This window comes from Narcine bancroftii, chromosome 5 (genome assembly GCF_036971445.1).
Source record: "Narcine bancroftii isolate sNarBan1 chromosome 5, sNarBan1.hap1, whole genome shotgun sequence".
Taxonomy (NCBI): domain Eukaryota; kingdom Metazoa; phylum Chordata; class Chondrichthyes; order Torpediniformes; family Narcinidae; genus Narcine; species Narcine bancroftii.
The window spans coordinates 26,424,104-26,443,935 of record NC_091473.1 but is presented as its reverse complement, the minus strand read 5'-3'; the positions used below and the strand labels follow the sequence as shown (position 1 = coordinate 26,443,935).

Genomic DNA, 19,832 nt, shown 5'->3' with positions numbered 1-19,832 from the left:
ATTTGCAGGGACATTGCCTTGCTGATGTGTGGCTCTTTATTATGCTGAAGTTCTGCGCCCCTGTATTACTAGGGTTAGATATTCAATCTCAGAATAACAGTGTAGTGTTAAATTTCGGTGGGCCACTACCCACACTTACCATCCCCCGCACTAGTTACTGCATTCTGTCTGCATTAAAGATCAAAGCTCGTTCCCTTTTCAGTGATTTATCCCGAGTGTCAGCCGATTGCCACTAAGAGCTGTTCTTACAGCAAAGAGTATCGTGAGTTTATCAAAGTGGAGAACCAGAGACTGTTTAAAGAGGGAGTAATTGAAACTAGTAAGAGTCCGTGGTGGGCCCAAGTGGTAGTCGTGAAAAATCACACCAAGAGATGACTGGCTATTGACTACAGCCAGACAATCAACCGTTACATGAACTTCGATGCCTACGCCCTGCCACGCATCAATGAAATGATGAATCAGATAGCGCAATACAAAGTGTTCTCCACTATCGATCTCAAAGCAGCTTATCACCAAATCCCCATGAAGAGAAGGAAATGGCCCTCTATGGATTTTGAGGCTGATGTGGGGGGGAGTGGTGGTTATGCCAGTTTAAAAGGGTACCTTTTGGAGTCACTAATGGCGTGTCAGTGTTTCAGAGGGAAATGGATAAGATTGTTAGGATGTATGAGTTACAAGGTACGTTTCCCTATCTGGATAATGTCACTATCTGTGGGAAAACACAGGCTGAGCACGACAACAACTTAAAGAAAATTTTAGCCACACCTAAAGAACTCAACCTGACATTTAACGAGGGAAAATGTGTGTTCAACGTGACAGAGCTACCCATTCTGGGCTCCATTGTCCGCAAGGGTGAAATCCACCCTGACCCGGAAAGAATTGCCCCCCTTAAGAAGTTACCACCCCAAGACTCAGCAAAAGCCCTTAAAAGGTGTATGGGATTTTTTTTCTACTACTGCAAATGGGTTCGGGACTACGCCACGAAGGCACGCCTTCTGTTTGACACTAAACCTTTACCTCTCTCTCCAATGGCCTTGAAGGCTTTCGAGAGTATTAAAGTTGATTTTGCCAAAGCTGCACTCTCGACCATTGACGAAGATGTCCCATTCCAAGTGGAAACTGATGCCTCAGACTGTGCCTTGGCAGGAACCCTTAATCAAAAGGGCAGACCTGTGGCATTCTTCTCCCGCACATTACGCGGACCTGAATTTAAACATCCTGCCATTGAAAAAGAAGCCCAGGCTATTATTGATGCTGTTCGCTACTGGAGACACTTTCTAGTCAGTAGTTGTATGCACCTATTGTCTTTCATTATTGTACCATGAGTTTCTGCTAATAAAAGCCATGATTATTGTTTGACCACATCATCTTTGTCTAATTCATCAACTGGCACTTTACAAGTAGAATGCGAGAACAGGATGATTTTGAAGGCAGTTCTCCTGGTTCTTAAGTCTAAGGGTGGCCCTTGGTCAGTTAGATGGTTAGGCCAAAATCACTCAGACTGGAGCCTAATTGTTTAAAGTGGGCAGTGTGCTCAGTGTGGGTGTGGCTGGAGATTAAAATGTTCTAGAGGTAGACGAAGGTAAAATGCAGATCCCAGCCCATTGCATCCATCAGCCTCTGGAAAGTCTGAGCAGCATTCTTTTAAGCCGAAGGGCATGTGGAGAAATTCGAACAATCCAAGCGGGGTTATGATGGCTGTTTTTGAGATGTCTACAGTGTGTATCAGGATCTGGTGATAGCCCCTGATGTGGTCCATCTTTGAGAATATCCATGCCCCTTGCAGGTTAGCAGTGAAGTCTTGGATGAGGGGCACAGGATATTTGTATATCTGTTCAGTATGGTGACCTCATTGAGGTGGCGGTAGTCTCCGCACAGCCTCCAACCACCTGTTGCCTTGGGGACCATGTGGAGAGGGAGGCCCAAGGACTCCCTTGGATTGCCGCACAATGCTGTGTTCCTCCATCTGTCTGAACTCATCCCTGGCTAAGTTGAGTTTCTCGGGGGAGACGTCGTGTCCTGGTGTGGAGGGGAGGGCCATCGGTAACAATTTGGTGCCTCACCCCATGTTTGGGTTCTGCCAAATGGAAGTGAGGCATGGTGATGGAGGGGAATTCTGCTAGGACCCGAGCAAATTCATTGTCGGCAGTATTCACTGAGTGTAGGTGGTGGCTGGTGAGTTCAGTTCCCTTGAGCGAGAGTGGCTGAAATGACATGGCATGCACAGCCGAGGCCTTTTGATATCTACCAGGAGTGAATTGGCCTGCAGGAAATCTGCACCCAGTAATGGTTGTTGCACGACCTCCTCTGTAAACTTCCAAATGAATTGTCTGTCTCCAAAGCATAGGGGAATGGTGTGGGTGCTGAATGTTCGTATGTTGGAGCCGTTTGTCACTCGGAGCTTACGGCCCACTTTGCTGCAGTGTGCCTCCAGGCTGGTTGGGGGAATGATGCTGTATTGTGCCCCAGTGACCTCCAAGAAACATCAGCCCGACAGGGAATCTTGAATGTGTAGCAGGCTGTGCAGTTGGCCGGTCATTGCAGCCATTAGTGACGGCTGGCCTGGACATTTCCCTGGAACACACAGGGGGGCGGCATTGATGGGCCTCTGAACCTACTGTCGGTGATTAAAAATAGTACTGCTCTCCGGTGGGGCATGATATTTGGGTGGATGGTCAGTCGGTTGGTGATCTTCCTGGCTGGGAGCTGTTGACTCGGTGCTGTCACCTACTTGAGCGAAGTGCAGGCATCCCTCTTCACCGCCCATAGTAGGTCTGTTCGGCCATCCAACTTACTTGGGTCATCAAAGTCTTCCTCCACGATGAGCAACTGGATGTCCTCTGACAACCTCCCCAGAAAGATCTGCTGGAACAGCGGGCAGGAGGTGTGGCCACCGTTGAGAGAAAGCATGTCATTCATGAGGGTGGAAGGGGCCCTGTCACCCAAACCATCGATATGCAACAGTTGGGCAGCATGCTTGCACTTTGAGAGCCCGAAAGTCTGGGTCAACTGCTCTTTGATGGCCACATACCTTCTTTGTTCAAGGGGCTGTTGGAGGAAATTGATGATGTGGGCTGCAGTGTCTTGATCGAGGTCACTGTCTACATGGTAGTAGTCCGTCTTGTCAGCGGAGATCTGTTGAATGGCGAACTGCACCTCGGCTTGCTGGAACCCATGGGATGTGATGTTCAGAAGCCGGGCAGATTCAATGCTAAGTCATTGATTGCAGGTTGCTCTTCCATCTTCGGGTCCAAAGCGCCATTTGGACCAGTTATGGTCACCATTGTAGCGAGGTCACTATGGCTATAGCTAGGTTAAAGCTCTCGGTGTAGCTCTAAGGCTGTAGCTCAAATCTGCAAGAGAATAAAGACACACTCACCAGTAGAGTGCATTCAACACTGAGTTTATTCAGTGGCAGCTCTGTCTTTTATAGTCAGCTTGGCCGCGTCACCACCAGGGCTGTGGCTTGAGCAGGCTGACTGCCGAATGATTACACTGGATGCTCAGGCACCGGTTGGGACCCCTACGATCCACCGGTAGTAATTGGCCAGTTTCACCACTCTGCCAGTGGCCTATGGAAATAGGTGTTTCAGCCTGCATGATGATTTGCCGGTCGTCGCATTCGATGGCCACTTCCAGCGTTGGCCTGAGCCACAGGCCACTACAAGATACAGATTTTGGAATATTACTCTAAGTTGAAGTTGCTGATTTACTCCAAAAACCTTCCATTTCTTATTCTAAGATTATTATAATGCATGTTCTTCAGAAGATTAAAGCCTACCTAGTTCATTGATCCTCAATCAGGATAACTTGAAAAATCAATAATTGATTTTTCAGGTTTAGAAGCAAAATATTGTCAGCTCTCCAGTAGTAAGGCAACATTCCATTGTAGCATCTCAACATATGAAGGGGGATTTTCCCTAGATTCACTGGCCATTGTTTACACTCATACAAGATCACCAGAACAAATTTTCTGGACATTAGTTCTGCTGTTTGTGGTAATCTGTGTGAGATAATACACATGGAGCAATGGTGACCACACATCAAAATGATTTTGTGGAATGGAAAATGTTCAGCCAATTCAATGGCATGCAAGCTTTACTTTTCATTCTTTTCTTGTGGTTTATAAAACTACCAATAAGTATAAAATCAACCTCCATATAGTGATTGACAGTGGTCATCCTTCTCATGTCAAACAACGATCATCGAGTTGGAAACATCAGCCATCAGGTGGAAAATATAAATATCAAATCTCTAGCAGGCAATAGAATATACTTGCATTTATTTTTTGTTTATAACAACACAGAAGAAGCCAGTTCTGGCCATTGAAACCTGTGCCACCCAATTAACCTGCTAATCCTGTATGTTTTTAGAGAGTAGGATGAAACCAGAGCACCCAGGGAAAACCCATGGAAGTCAATGGGAGAACATACTGAAATGAATTTGATGCCAGGTTGCTGGGTGCTGTCATAGTGTTGCGCTAAACTCTAAATTTAGACATCCAGGTAACAGGCTCTTTCAGCCCACGTGCCCATGCCGCCCAATTACAACCAATAAATGACCTTTTGAAGGGTTAGAGGAAACTGGGGCACCCAGAGGAAACCCACACAGAGAGAACAGATAGCACCAGATTCGAACCCTGGTCCAGATCGTTGGTGCTATAACACCAATGCACTAACCATGCTGAGCTAAATGTGCTCTCTGATTTAACGAATCAGAACTCTTCATACCTTGGCACATTTGACTTTGTAAAACACGAGATGCTCCATGACTGAAATGAATCTTAACTTTGTTTCTTTATGGTGTTCTTTTAATTATTTTCAAAATTTGTAAGATTAGTTGACTTTTGGTTTTTGACCCCATTGATTACTTTCCTTTTTATTATCAGCTAGTGGACAGTTCATCTTTAGCCAGTAGTCTCAGAAGGGAGGGGGTTGATAATTAGTATTTATTTTACCTCTTCTCAGTGTAGCATAGGTCTCAACACCATTTTTATGATGTGATTCATTAATATTTTATTATTATGTACCTATGTAACATTTACTTGATGAAACCGATAAAAAATATTGAAAAAGAGCACTCTTCATAGTTAATTTCCACTTAACCCAAGCTCAGTAATATGCAAGTTCATACTGTAAAGACAGAATAATTTAGAGATGAATATTGTAAGACTAAGAGAGGCAAAACAGACACTTTGCACACAGCTTTAAGTCATATTGTGTTTTGCTTGCTGGAGTAAATCTTCTAAAGATGTCTAACTATTTGGTGGGTGTTCTATCTTCCCATTGGTTGCTTACAACTGTTAAAAAAAAATTTCTTCTGTAAAAATAAAATCATTTAAAATACTGTGCTGGAATCATTAAATATAAATACAGATTGAAGCAGTTATTAAAACTATACTTTTTTCACAATTCTATAAAATACGCAGTTATGATGTGGATCTGATGCAGATTTTGAGGTAATTTTTATGGTATAAACCATCTATTTTCTATTCTGTCCCATCAATGTGGTTTGCTAATTGGAAAACATTTTCTGCTGTGTGAATTACTTGGACTTTAATTCCAATCTAATTTGTAGGTTCTTAAACCTTTCAAATGCTTCATTTTTCTTCTTGATGAAGATCATAGCCTCTCTCATCATCTAATGTTTTCTTACATTGCCATCCTTTGCATTTGAACATCCCAGTCCCAGTCTCAGAATAGTTGGTTCTCAAACGAGTACCTCATTGCAGTTATGGGCTTACCTAATAACAGCTGCTCCCAAAAACCTGCCACCCCCCCACCCCACCCTTACTTGGGGTCCTGTCCCATCATATCATAATTTCCCTCCCCCAATTTAGCACTTTTCTTCAAGACTCAAGGTTAACCTTGCTATGTTGATCAAGAAACTTGAGTAATCCCAAAATGTTCCCACTGAAACTCCAATCATCTGGCCAGGCTCATTTGCCTATGCAAGGCCTAGTATGACCACCTTCCTGGTTGGACTATCTACAGGCAACTTCAACCTACTCTCCTAGATGTACTGTACTTCACAGCTTCTGCACTATGTAAGCCTCTGGCATGAATAACACCCCAGTCAATATTTGGATAATTAAAGTCTCCTCCTGTGACAACATCCGCTTTCAAAACTTTCCATAACTGTTCCTCCACCTCCTGGTCGCTATTGGGAGGCCTGTAGTATTGTCCTATCAGAGTGATGGCACTTTTTTATTTCTGATCTCTACCCACAATGCCTGTGGTTGATTCCAACCTTAAGTCCTCTGGGTGCAGTTTTGAAGCAACTCTGTGCCTCTGTTAATGTGGACCTGAGGTTACTTGATAAACAAACACAAATACAGTTGCAACATATTTTAAAATTCACTCTGAAAAGTGTGAGAACTCTGTTACAGCAATAAAGCACTGACACAAGCAAGCTCGTCTCACCTGAAGAGAATCTGTCTCATGGCTTAAAAGCTACAAATTTTAAATTGACACATACAGGATGGTAACCGGACATTTCAGTCAACGAGTCCATGCCACCAAATTTATACCAATTAACCTCTATCCCCAGTACATATTAAATTATGGGAGGAAAATGGAGCCCCCAGGGAAAACCCATGCAAAGATGGGGAGATTGTACAAACTCCTTCAGACAGCGGGGGATTCAAACCCCAGTCCCGATCACTTGCACTGTAAAGGCATTACCATGCCAACCTTGCAGACAAACTTCCAGTTTATCAGAACATTTGAATAAACTTTCAATATACACTATAAGTATGTTTCCTAGAATTCCTTGAGAATTCATTGTGTTTCCCTTAACCAAAGGCTTTTGCTGTCTTTGCCAAATAAGGAGTTCATTATTAGCCCTAGACTTGTTGAATTATAATCAAGAGAATGGAATGCAGTTTGTCTCCCTTTCTCCCAGTCGACATTTTAAAACTCGCATTATCACCTCCACCTCTTTCACCTCCTTTTCTGTCCTGCCTAAAACAACCAAAGCTGGGAATATTGTCCCAGTCATGTCTCCATCATAATTCCAATGACCAATCCATGTTCCAAGTTTACTTAACTTAGCCATTAGACTCCTCACTTCCACATGGAAACATGTCAGCCCTCAGTCTTGCTGTGACCATTCATCTGTCCCTTTAGGCTTGCTGGCCTGAGCTATGGCTGAATGAAAGGCCTGGCCCTCAGCTACTTCACTTATTGCCTTGCTCTCACACCAGTTTAACATCAACCAGCAGCACAGCAAAACTCCCCTCAAGGATATTATTCCCCCCTCAGCTCCTTAGAACTGCTCTTTCTTCCTGTTTCTTGACTTACTTGATAAACAAACACAAATATGATACAGGTAGTAATCCTAAAGTTACAACCATAGAAGTCCTGCTTTATACCGTATATACTCATGTAATAGTCAATCCTGTACAAGAGTCAACACCTTTTTTGGCCTCAACTGCCCACCCATCTGAGCTCCCAACACCCCAACCATGAACCTTTGCCTTAACCACAAGTCCATCCGATCTCCCAACGCTGGATTCTCACCTTGGATGCCCACTCATCTGAGCTCCTGACAGTGAACCCTCGCTTTGGATGCCTACCCATCTCACCTTCTAATGCCCTGACCGCCTGCCAATCCAAGCTCTCAACACCTGACAGCCGCCCACCTACTGGAGCTCCTGATGCCCTGACTGCGGATCATTGTCCTGGTTGCCCAACCACAAGAGCTTCCGACTCTCTGACTGCACATCCTCACCTTGCCAGGGCTCCTGATGATCCCACTGTGGATCCTCGCCACTGCTGCCTCCCCACTGGACCTTCCGATGTCCCAACTGCAGATCCTCAACTTGGCTACCCGTCCATCTGAGCTCCTGATGCCCCAAGTGCAGACTTATCATCCAGTCAAAGTCATCCTAATGATGTAGATACTTACCATTGTCAAAAGTAGTATTTATGTAAAAGTCAACCCCCCAAATTTGACATGAATAAATGGTCCCCAAAACTTGGCTATTGCACAAGTATATAGATAACGTACCACTGAACTCCCTGAATTAATTCTACAAGACCATATTTCCCTCCCTACCAATGTCACTGGTACCAATATGAACTCTGGTTGCTCTCTCTTCTTTCAGAACACCTGCACCTCCTCAGAGACAGCTTAGACTCTCTGAATCATGAAACATTTGGACTGCTCAGATATAATACATTGTGTGCCTAAACTCAAAAAGCGTACAACTTAGCATTCATTGAAGATCACAAATTTCTGAAGCTGCATCTTCCTGAGCCCATTTCATTGCATGAAATATTGATAAGAGTTTTAAAATGTGTTAATTTTATTATTTTTAACATCTATATATAATTTTTGAGAAATTTAAAATAAATATTTCTTAATGTCAGAGACTTTTAGAAACATTCAATTGTTTTAACAAGTTTGGCCATTGACTAAGACAGAAAGTGTGGGTGAGCTTACTGTAAAAGCCTTTACAATGTGCTTTGTGGCCAAGGGATACTGACCCAGTTCCTTCTCAACAACATGTAGCATTCATTGGGCAAAACCCTGCCATCCTGTAAACATCACACATCTGAGATTTAAGATTGCAACTTTACATCAGAGTGCTCACAAGAATTGGGTTGTTCCGTCTGCAAGGTCAAGTATGAGTTTTGATGCCTTGCACTGAAAGCAAGTTATAAGTTGCGACTTTTCACTGGGTCATGGCGTGAAAGAGTCCAAAAGAAATCAGCAGGAAATATCTGTATCCATTTCTTGTTAGAAAGGAAGAGGATTTGTGTTTGCTGTTGATTTTACTATAGGTGTAGGAATCTCTCCACAAGAGCCAGAAATCATGAGGTGCAAACCAATTACAGACTGATGAGCTCAAAAAAGGTATTCTGACATTTCAGCACAGCATTGAGAGATTCTGGTGTTCTGATGAGTTTTTAATACCAAGCCTATTAAATTAATGCACAAGATCCAAAAGCTGTAGAGGACTTCTATGTGCCCTCCTTTCTCATGGAGATCAGAGAATGGATTGATCTTCTGGGGAATGGTAACCATAAAATAATGGAATTTACCATGTTTATAACATTCAACTGACAGATTCCTAGATTTTCAATGCTACACTTGATTCTTGCACTCACCTTCAATATCTGCATCTTTTTCAACGTGATACACAGAAAGGAGTTGAAGGGAATGTGGGGAGAATAAATTGGATTGGGATAGATATGGGGGAAAATGTGTGATTGGTCAGCATGGACTCAATGGACCAAAGAACCCATTTCCATGCTGTATAACTATGATTCAATGAATGGACTACTTCTTTATGGAAAGATAAAAGGTTTGAGTATTTCAGATGAGGATTTAGTAAACTGAGATGATTTAAGGAAATTAATTTTTTATTCATGATTATATTGATTGGAAGAGCTGCACAAGGCATTGATGAGTAGTGTGGAGTTGCAGCTGCCCCGTTATAGGAAGGACTGTGGTGGCGCACATATTTGAGGCATGAACCAGCTCCGCTTGTTATGCAAGGACAGCAGAGCAGCCGCACCAAAGATGGTGTTGTGGATCCTTTTCCAGTACAGAGCAGAAGTACGCGTATGTGCTTACGTCAGCGTGACACGAGTTCAGTGAAACTCGAAGTAAACTAGTTGTGCTTAACGAGATCACAGCCTGCCGTCTCAGTTCATCCTGCTGCGCTCGCGCACCCGCTACCACACTGGTGACCCGAATGGGTCTCCATATTCTGAAGACTTGGCACAATAGACCCTGCAGCTGTAGGCACTGTTGCGTTACAGCTACCTACATTCTGGATGAACAGACCCTGCACTTGGTTGGGCCAAGCAGAGGCTCAGTTCCAGATCAAACAGATTATCTCTGATTCGACAAAATATTTCCACGTTGTCAGCTCGCTGGACCAGGAAGCCACCGCACGAGTTGATGAACTCATCCAGGTGCTATCAGAGCAAGGTAAATACATGGCTCTAAAGACCCTCCTCCTAAACATGTGGGATTTTGAGGCATGAAAGGGCTGCCAGGCTCCTCCACCTGGACAGCCTCGTGGACAGAACACCATCCGCCCACATGGACAAGATGCTCTCCCTGGCAGAGGGACACAAGGCCTGCCATATGTTTGAGCAGATGTTCCTCAAGAAAATACCCAAAGACATTAAGCTGCTATTGCAGACTTCAATGACCCACATAAAGTTGTGGCACGGGGAGACATCCATTACTGCTCCAAATGCAAGCTTGCAAGGACAGTCAACCGTGTTACAAGTCCGCCGCTCAAGACCAATCCAATATGTAAGACAGAACAGCCCCACCCATGAACAAAGAAGCCTGACCCAAAGTGGTGCCTCTACCACCAACGATGGGGTGCAGGAGCTTGCAGGTGCTGCTAGCCATCCTCATTTCAGGGAAATGACAGGGCCAGCCACCATAAGTGGCCACAGTGGCTGGCCAGGCAAACAGCCTTTTCCACGTCTGGGTCAGGATCTCGGGCATCACTCGAGACACACACGAGACTCCACGGCCCCAGGATATCCCACTGGACACTAATGGCGTGACCTTGATCTGCAATGTCTCCACCAGCCAAGGTCGACCAATCATCATTGCCCAATGGAGATTAATGCTTTTCAACACACTGCATAGCCTTTCCAATCCCTCCATCCGAATGATGGTGTGCATGATATCCTCTCAGTTCATTTGCCATGGGCTGCACAAGCAGGTTAGTGAATGTGCAAAAACCTGCATGCACTGCCAAACTGCGAAGATCCAGTGGTACACCAAGCCCCGCCTCCAACAATTTGACACACCGACTCACAGGTTCCAATCTCAAGATAGTGGGTCCCTTGCCAGTCTCCCGAGGGTCATGCTACCTGTACATGATGGTAGACAGATGTACTAGATGGCCAGAGGCCATACAACTTCAGGACACCACTACTGACACTTGCGACCGGGCCTTCCTCTCCACCTGGATCTCCCGATTTGGTGTCCCAGTGCACTTAACGACCAACCGGGAGGCCCAATTCACCTCTGCCCTTTGGAATGAACTCTCCAAAGTCCTGGGCATCCAGCTACACTGCACCACCGCCTAACATCCCCAGTCCAATGCCTGTTCCATGCTATATAACTTTTCAGAATCCTTCCGTTCCCCCCTCTGCCAACTCACACAATTTTCACTGCTCCAATGTTCTATCTTTTCACCATGCAGCTCTCCTTCCTTCATCACACATTCCCTCTTTCCAGATCATACATGTTCCCCTGCATGATTAATATTTTGCTGCATACTTGCTTCCATGGCTAGTTATCTTGAAATTGTTTTACATAATGTCATTTTCCCCAAGTCAACAATACAATAAGACTCATATGAAAAATAGACCATCCATAATTCTAGACAAGTACATATTTGACACTTATCTAGCCTGAAAACCCCCATTCTCTCTTTCCTTCATCCCTCTGAATCCCTTCTTCAAGCTCCACTGCCTCTGACCTTTCTTTCTCCTATCAAAACTTACCTTTCTGAAGCCTCTGGCCATATCACACCAGTTCCTTTCTCTTCTTCCTTATCCCACTTGATTCCACCTATTACCTGGTAGTTTATGTTCCTCTCCTTTCCCTCCCCCCCTCCACCCCCCCCCCCCCACCTTCTTATTTAGGCATCTTCCTGATTTTTGAGATTGGCTCTGACCCAAAATATTGACTCCCTGTTGCTTTCGATGGATGCTGCATGACCTGCTGAGTTTCTCCAGCACTTTCGTGAACTGGACCAGTGTTTAATTCCATTCACACCCTCTTTTCTTCAGCCTATCTGAATAATGACTGATACACTATCAATAATATCAAAAGGCTGGAGTTGCAGAAAGACAAGCTTTTAATACCCTAAGACTTGGACCATGTTCCTGTTTTGGCCTATCCCAGGACTTGTACTGAGGGAGGGACTTGGCTAAACTGCCTTAATTAGGGGATTCCAGAGGGTGGAGTCACCGAGGGAAGGCAGGCCAGCTATACATGTGCAGTGCCAGTAACCAAGTATCACTTAATAGCACAATGACAAAGGCCAAGAAGCTTTTTAACATTTGTTTTTTTTTTCTGTTCCAGAACATGTCCCTTCACTATTTTACCCAAATGGGGTATACTTGAGGGCATACTCCTGGTTTGAAGTCACATACCATTCCAGCAATGATATCTCTCCTTCAGGCAGGTTATTCTTTGATCCAAAGATGCCCTAAATTGTTAACATTTAGAGCCTTTGTGTTCATGCACAGGGGTAGACACCTTGCTGCAAACCCTTAGCTTACTACACTGTTGTCTCCACTACCAAACCAAATACCTGCTTAAAATTGAGGGTTTTGTTTTTCTCTCTGAAGCATTTAAAGCTTATAACTTGATTAATTTAAACATGGAAAGATACTGTAATTTCAGTCCTGCTGCTCATCATGGATCTTTCACAAAAACAAAACATTTTGATCACTCTCTCTAGAAGTCCATTCTTCAAGTAGTATGATTCATATCATGAAACTTTTTCCAGAAATTGCCTTTTTTCTTCCTTGCATTGGTAAAGCTAGGTTTGTCTTGTTAAAAACACTCACTTCATTTGCATTTCCCCACTATCATAAACCTGTTTTCAGAAAGCTTCATCATCTCTGATTCAATATTGTTGTCACCCCTTCGAAAGAAGAAACACAAACTCGACTAAACGATATTTTATGATCTCTTTTAATTAATTTCACAATTAATCGTTCAAAAAGATGAAGATATTACTTTGAAAAAAAAAATTGTCAAATGGTCGAGTTAAGCTGACCAGTTTCCAAAACTATCTTTCCTACCAGGTCTTCATCTTCTGTCTCTGGGATTTGTTCTATTCTTTTGGTTTTCTTGTTACAGTAAGATTTGTTCTGATGATATTAATTCTGCATATGCTATGCTTCTGTTCACAGATTCTTTTGGTCATGCATTTCTATAATAGACACTTCAAACAGTTTACTGACATGTCGAGATCACCCTAACAAAGTCAAGATGGAAGCATTAATTTTAAAATGAACCTGCTGCAGCAAAAAAAATCAAGGAATTATAAAAGCCAAGGAAGATTTTGAAATCCTTACCACTCATTTCCAAAAAGAGAATTCGCAACTGGTCTGTAATACAAACTTGACCCTACTCCTAGATCAGCCAAATCTCCATAGCAAGTTTGGCCAATCATGCCATTTCAATGCTTTCAAATAGCTAATTTTGGCACACGAGAATTAGAACACACCTTTTAGTTTATTTTAAGTAACACGTGACTTCATTGAAACTCGCAAACAATTCTGCAAAGTTTCTGCTAAGTTACATTTGAATTTATTTATTTAAATTTAGAAGACATTCAGCACAGCAACAGCCCATTTCTGCCCACAAGTCCATGCCTCCCAATTAACCTACACCCCAGAAATATTTGAATGGTGGGAGGAAACTGCTGGCCCTGGGGAAACTTTTCTTTGTTTCAAACCAGTTACTGAATCAAATGCAACCAAATTACCACCTTTAAAAATATCAAGGAATATTTATAATGCTGGTGTTCTGCCTAAGTCAATCCATTATTTTTAGTTTTGAAAATGTGTAAAAATGTTTGAGCACAAACTTGAGTTTAAAAAAAAATCTGAAAAATAACACCATTCTTGCTAAGATTAATGGCCAACTCTAAAATAGAAAGATTTCCTGATTTTTTTTTTAAAATATATACAGTGGGAAAATATTTATGCCTTTGTATTACACCTTTTAATTGCTTGCATTTTATCTCAAAAAAAAATCCAAAACAATTCCAACCCAATAATGCATGATTTAATCCAATCAAAATTAAAAAAAAAAGAATTTACAAATTTACAAAGGAATGAATTAACTATGAAACATTTTATACAGGAATTTAAAAAGACAAAATAATGCCTGTCACTTTTTATTTGTGCCCCTATATTTAATTAAATATTTCCAATTTAATTATCTATTTTCTTCAATGAGTATTTGTTTCATGTAATAATTTGGCTCGGTGATCACACTAAGTCAGCGGTTTAATCTCTGTCATGGAATTCTGCTTATATTCTTCTTCAGTGCAGCAATAAGTGGTTATGTAACATCAGAAGAAAGGTCAATTTGTAAGTACAGTACATAAAAGATTCAATGGGATAATCCAAAGAGCTGTCATTTGGAACACCACAGTCAGTGCGGATCAGTAACAAAGTCTCCTCCTCCCTGACAATCAAAACAGTCACATCTCAAGGATGCATGCTTAGCGCACTTCTCAACTCGCTCTACACCTATGACTGTCTGGATAGGCACAATTCAAATGCCATTAAAAATATGCCAATGACACCTCTGTTGTCAGCAAAATCACAGATGACAATGAAGAAGTGATTAGGAGGGAGATAGATCAGTTAGTTGAGTGGTGTCACAACAACCTTGCACTCAATGTTAGCAAAACTAAGGAAATGATTGTGGACTTCAGGAGGGCGAAATTAGGAGAACATGAACCAGTCCTCATTGAAATGTCAGCAGTGGAAAGGGTTACAAATTTCAAATACCTAGATCTCAACATTTCTGAAGATCTGTCCTGGGGCCTCCATGCTGATACAATCATGAAGAAGGCTCACCATCAGCTTGACTTTGAAAAGAGATTTGCTATGTCACCAAAGACTCTTGCAAATTTCTACAGGTATACAGTGAAGAGCATTCTGACTGGTTGCATCTCTGATGTGGAGGTGCCAATGCACAGGACAGAGAGTTGTGAGCTCAGCCAGTGTCATCATGGGCTTCAGCCTTCACTCCATTGACATCTACAACAAGTGGAGGCTTAAGAAAGCAGCCTCTATCCTCAAGGACCTCAAGAAATGGACAAGGAGCCACAGACACGACCTAATTTTCTGTCATTTATTTGTTTAGTTTTAAATGTAATTTATAGCATGGAGCCTTCACTGAAGAAGAAGAGGCAACAACTACAATTCGGAGGTCAGAGATCATGACAGATGGAGAGACATGATCGTCTATGCCAAATGGCATGGCACCTGAATTATGATGAAGAATTTATAGCAATATTTACACTGTAATGCTGTTGCAAAACAAGAAATTTTGTGACATGTCCATGAAAATAAGTTCTGATTCTGAAGTGAGGATTAAGAGTTTGGAAAGAGATCTGTGGAAGAATTTCTTCACCAAGAGGATGGTTGTGATTTTCACCACCCAGCCCATGTCCTCTTCACACTGCTACCATCAGGAAGGAGGTACAGGAACCTGAAGGTGAACACTAAGCAGTCCCCTCTGCCATCAGATTTCTGAATGGAAAATGAACCACAGACACTACCTCACTTTCTCTTCTCTTGCACTCATTTATTTTTTTAATGTACTGTAATTGATCGCAATATTTGTACTGTAATACTTCTGCAAAACAATGAATTTTGTGACTTGTTTCATCAGAAGTTCTGATTCAATCATTCAATAGTACAATCGATTATCGGTGGTTGAAAAATTGGCTGCATTTCTCCACATGTAAATATGCCTGTAAATATACACACACATTTATTGTCTATGCACCATATGGGCATAAAGGGTATTCTTAAAGAGCGAATTCGTTGGATAGTATATCTGCTTCAGATTGTTGCAGGAAATTTGCAGGCTGATGTGCTGCAGAAGGGGAGAGATGTACATGTGCCTTGGGTTTGCTGCAAGAAAGGACAGAGTGAGTGGATTACTTTCAGGCTTTTTACTGTCAAACTCAATCTGAGATTTGTACTTTGATTCCTGGACTATATCTCATGAGGCATACAGGATAAATACTCACTTAGTGCACAATTTTTAAAAGCGCAGTTTTATTGCTCATTTCAGTTCCAGAGCAGCTGTTTGACTCACATTACTGGGCCTCAAATTAAAGAGCCAGGCTGAAGTATCAGAAATAAATGTAAACATTAGCTGAACTTTCAAAGAGAGTCACTCACCACCAAACGCTCGAAGGCGTGCCCACTATTGACTAGTCTCGAGTCAGGAGTGGCATGGAATACTCTTCACTTGACTATACAAGTGTAGCTACAGCAGGGTTCAAGATGCTCAACACCATACTGGTCAGATCAACCTGCTTTGTGAGGCATATACTTTTTCCACCACAGGCACACAGTAGCAGCAATTGGTTCCATTGACGGGACACACTGCAGCAACCTACAAAGACTGTTTTGGCAGCATCTTCCAAATCCATAACCTCAACCAGTTAGGACAAGGCCAACAAAAGCACAGAACAGAAACCCCTACCTGGAAGGTGCACCCTGATCATCACTGGTCAAAATCAAAGGACTCTCTCCTCAATAACGTTGTCAATATTCCCGATTGCAGCATTTCAAAATGGCAGTGGACAATCACTTTTCAAGGGCAATTAGGGATGGCAATTTAATATTGGTTCAGCTTGTAAAGCCCATATTTCTTGAATTATTTTTTAAAGTGTCTGATTGGTTCCTGGCTCTACTGGGGTGGGTAGAGGAGGACACTGATCCTTGAAGGCACTGTGACATGAAATGCCTCAGTTATCTTTTTTTCTTCTTAGCTGTTCAATATGTTTCATCACATCCAATTAGACTAATTTTACTACTTGTCTCAGAACGTCAAGGAACTTTACAATGTCTGTACTCTAATATTTTGCTTTGCATGAGGAGAAGTGGAAAATTTTCCTTTTTGCTTGAATGAGATTAATGTTCAATTGAAGGGCAACATTTTGGATAAATTAGATGAGGAATGACAAATCTACAGCAATAGTAAATATACAAAATAATTTTTAAGAAGAGGGGAAAGAGAGCTGAACATTGGAAAATAAGAGATCACGTTGAACACATACATGTACAAGGTAGATTTTGTTGGTATTTTAATGCCACACAATTGTAATGTTAATTCTCCTGAATTATGAAAGCAAGAAATTAATTGTTATATAGATGCAAAAAAAAATGATCAGCAAAAAATATAATTTCTCATCCAAAGCAGATAAAAACTGAAGTGATGGCTCACACTTGTTTTACTGCTTTCCCCATGACACCTCAACGCACATTTCCGTTTTTCAGACCTTTTATTTTACCCATCAGTTCTATTTAATGCTGAATGCCTTGAGGGACACAACGTAACATGCTCTATTTGGTAACTGATCACACAAATCCTGTGCACAAATTCCATTTGCTAAGTACCAGAGGTATCTTGTTCATAATCTAACTTGTGAGTGTGTTATTTCCTTCAAGACATAAATGATACAGTGTCCTATAAAAGCAGCCAAACTTTAAAATAATAAACATTATCAGATGCAATTAAAAAAAAATAAATGCATGAAATTAAATCAATTGAAATGCTGGCCATTGCCAAATTATGATGATTTAAACTCAGAATACTTATACAGTTATTTTCTTTAATCAACAGCTTCAAATATTGACAATATTATTCCAGATTATCCACCAATTTTAAAATTTAGATGCACTCAATGGAAAATATAATCTACAGGTGCAACCCCTCTCAGCAACTTTTCAGCAAAGATTTCAGACGGTTCTTATTTCTTATTAAGTCTGTCACAAAAGGTCAGTCAGGGCTATGGCTTGTTATCAATCATCTTATTCAGCATTCCATTCAGAATTCCCCCAGACTTCAATTTATTTCAGAATCTCCACTGAAAATTTGCATGGATTTATTTATTTTCCCATCTGTTTGACTGTTACTGTTCAAGCTGTACAATTGAACAATATTTCTATGTCATAAGGTATTAATCGTCTTTTGATAGACTTTGCTTTGCTTCATTGCCTGCCAATCAGCAGGAAGCTTTGAGGGCTTAGAGGGAGCAAGGTGAAGGATTTTATAAAAGTAGAAAATGAAATTGCGACATATATTTTATGACTGATGGCAGGTTGAAGATATTGAAGCTTGTGTCTTGAATAAATACACTGGTCAAGTACCATGTAAGATGTAGTTGTGACAATTTAATACTGCAAGGCTGAAGATAAAAAGACTGTGCCTGGAATAAATTCCACAACCAACTCCTGCAGTTACATCTGAAGTTAACAAGTCAGAAGAAATCACACTCTCTCTGGCATTACTTTGATTTTTCCCCTGCACTTTTCCTTTTAACAAATATTTTTCAAATGGAGTTTGTGAAAAGTGTGTCTGATAATTTAAGACTCTGCAAATTAAAAGAAAACATAGAGTGATGTGATTTATAATTGTTCAGTTTTGGCAGTCAGCCATTTAAAGGATTGTATTGTGACTGCCTTCATTCTCAGCTCAACAAGGGGCACAGAAAGATCCAAAGGTGATGTGGAAGCCTTTCAATAAACTAGCTCTTTGAAAATTCTGTTTTACAATATATACTCTGCAACAGATGTGTTGAATACATATACATTATAGTAATTGAATTGTAAAATCCTAAAAATGCTGCAAATATGAATAAAAAACAAAATGCTTTCAAGAAGTGCTGTTCAATGTATCTGCCTGACACATGCTACAAAGTCAAATTGTGTCCACTGGAAATACCTCGCAGATTGGACATCATCTGTGAGGAAAGAAAGAATTAATGTTTGGATCAGTAAAAATTCAATCATAATTTCTGATAATGAATCACATGAATGAAGTTAAATCTAAGCAATTCAATGTGAAATGTTAACTCTGCTTCTCTGCTCACAGTTGCTGCCTGACTTGCAGAGTATTTAGAGTGATTTTTGATCTGTTGCAAACAACAGTTTATACCTAAACAACTCTGATTTGAGAACCTGAAAATAAACAGAATGGACAGGTAGAGCAATAGTCATAGGGGACGAAGTAGTTAGGGGAACAGAGAGGAGATTCTGCGCCTGCTAAAAAAGACACCAGTGTTGCCTTCCAGTGCTTGGGTCATGGATGTCTCTGAGTGGCTGCAGAACATTTTTCAAGGGGAGAGTGAGCAGCCAGGGGTCATGGTACATATTGGTACCAATGATACAGGCAGATGTGGAGTAGAAGTCCTGCAAATTGAGTTTAGAGAGTTAGGAAAGAGGCTGGTACAAGACCTCCAAGATGACAATTTCTGGATTACTCCTGGTGGTATGAACAATGGAAGGCCAGAAAAGGAAGATAGCACAAATGAGTAGCTGTGGAGATGGTGCAGGGGGCTGGGTTTAAAGTTCTTGGATCATTGGAACTGTTTCAGGAAAAGTGATAACCTGTGTAAGTGGGACAGGTTGCATCAGAACTGGAGGGGAACCTATATACTTGCAAGGAGTTTTGCAAATGCTGTTTGTGGGGGGGGGGGGGGGGGTAAACTATATTTGCAGGAGTGTGGATACCAGAGAGAAGAGGAATAGAATATAAGAACAGGATGTGAAATTGAGGCTTTATAAGGCACTGGTGAAACTTCACTTGCAGTATTGTGAGCAGTTTTGGGCTCCTCATTTGAGAAAGGATGTACTGATATTTGGAGAGAGTTTAAAGGATATTCTTGGCCTGGTCTCATTGAAATTTTGGAGAATGAGGGGTGATCTCAATAAAACATTATGAATGTTGAAAGGCATGAGGTATAGAAAGTATTTTTTTCTCATAGTGGGATAGTCTAGGAGGGCACAATAGGATTGAAGGTCATCCACTTTGAATGGAAATGCGAAGGAATATCTTTTAGCCAGAGGGTGGTAAATCTGTGGAATTTGTTGCTACAGGCAGTTGTGGAGGCCAAATCACTAGGTGTATTTAAGCCAGATTTTGAAGTGTTCCTGATTTGCCAGGGCATCAAAGGTGATGGGAAGAAAGCCAGGGAGTGGGGCTGAGTGGAAAAAATGAATCAGTTTGTGAATGAATGGCAGGGAAGACTTAATGGTCTGAATAGTCTATTTCAGGACCTATTTCATGGTTTT

The 19,832-nt window shown here is 41.6% G+C and overlaps 1 protein-coding gene and 1 long non-coding RNA gene across 29 annotated transcripts in view; one reads left to right on the top strand and one right to left on the bottom strand.

Moving 5' to 3' along the window:
* LOC138763207 (contactin-4-like) overlaps positions 1–19,832 on the bottom strand; it is a 2,221,540-nt gene that overhangs the window by 1,398,857 nt on the left and 802,851 nt on the right. The window lies entirely within an intron of this gene.
* LOC138763210 (uncharacterized) overlaps positions 1–19,832 on the top strand; it is a 139,626-nt gene that overhangs the window by 620 nt on the left and 119,174 nt on the right. The window lies entirely within an intron of this gene.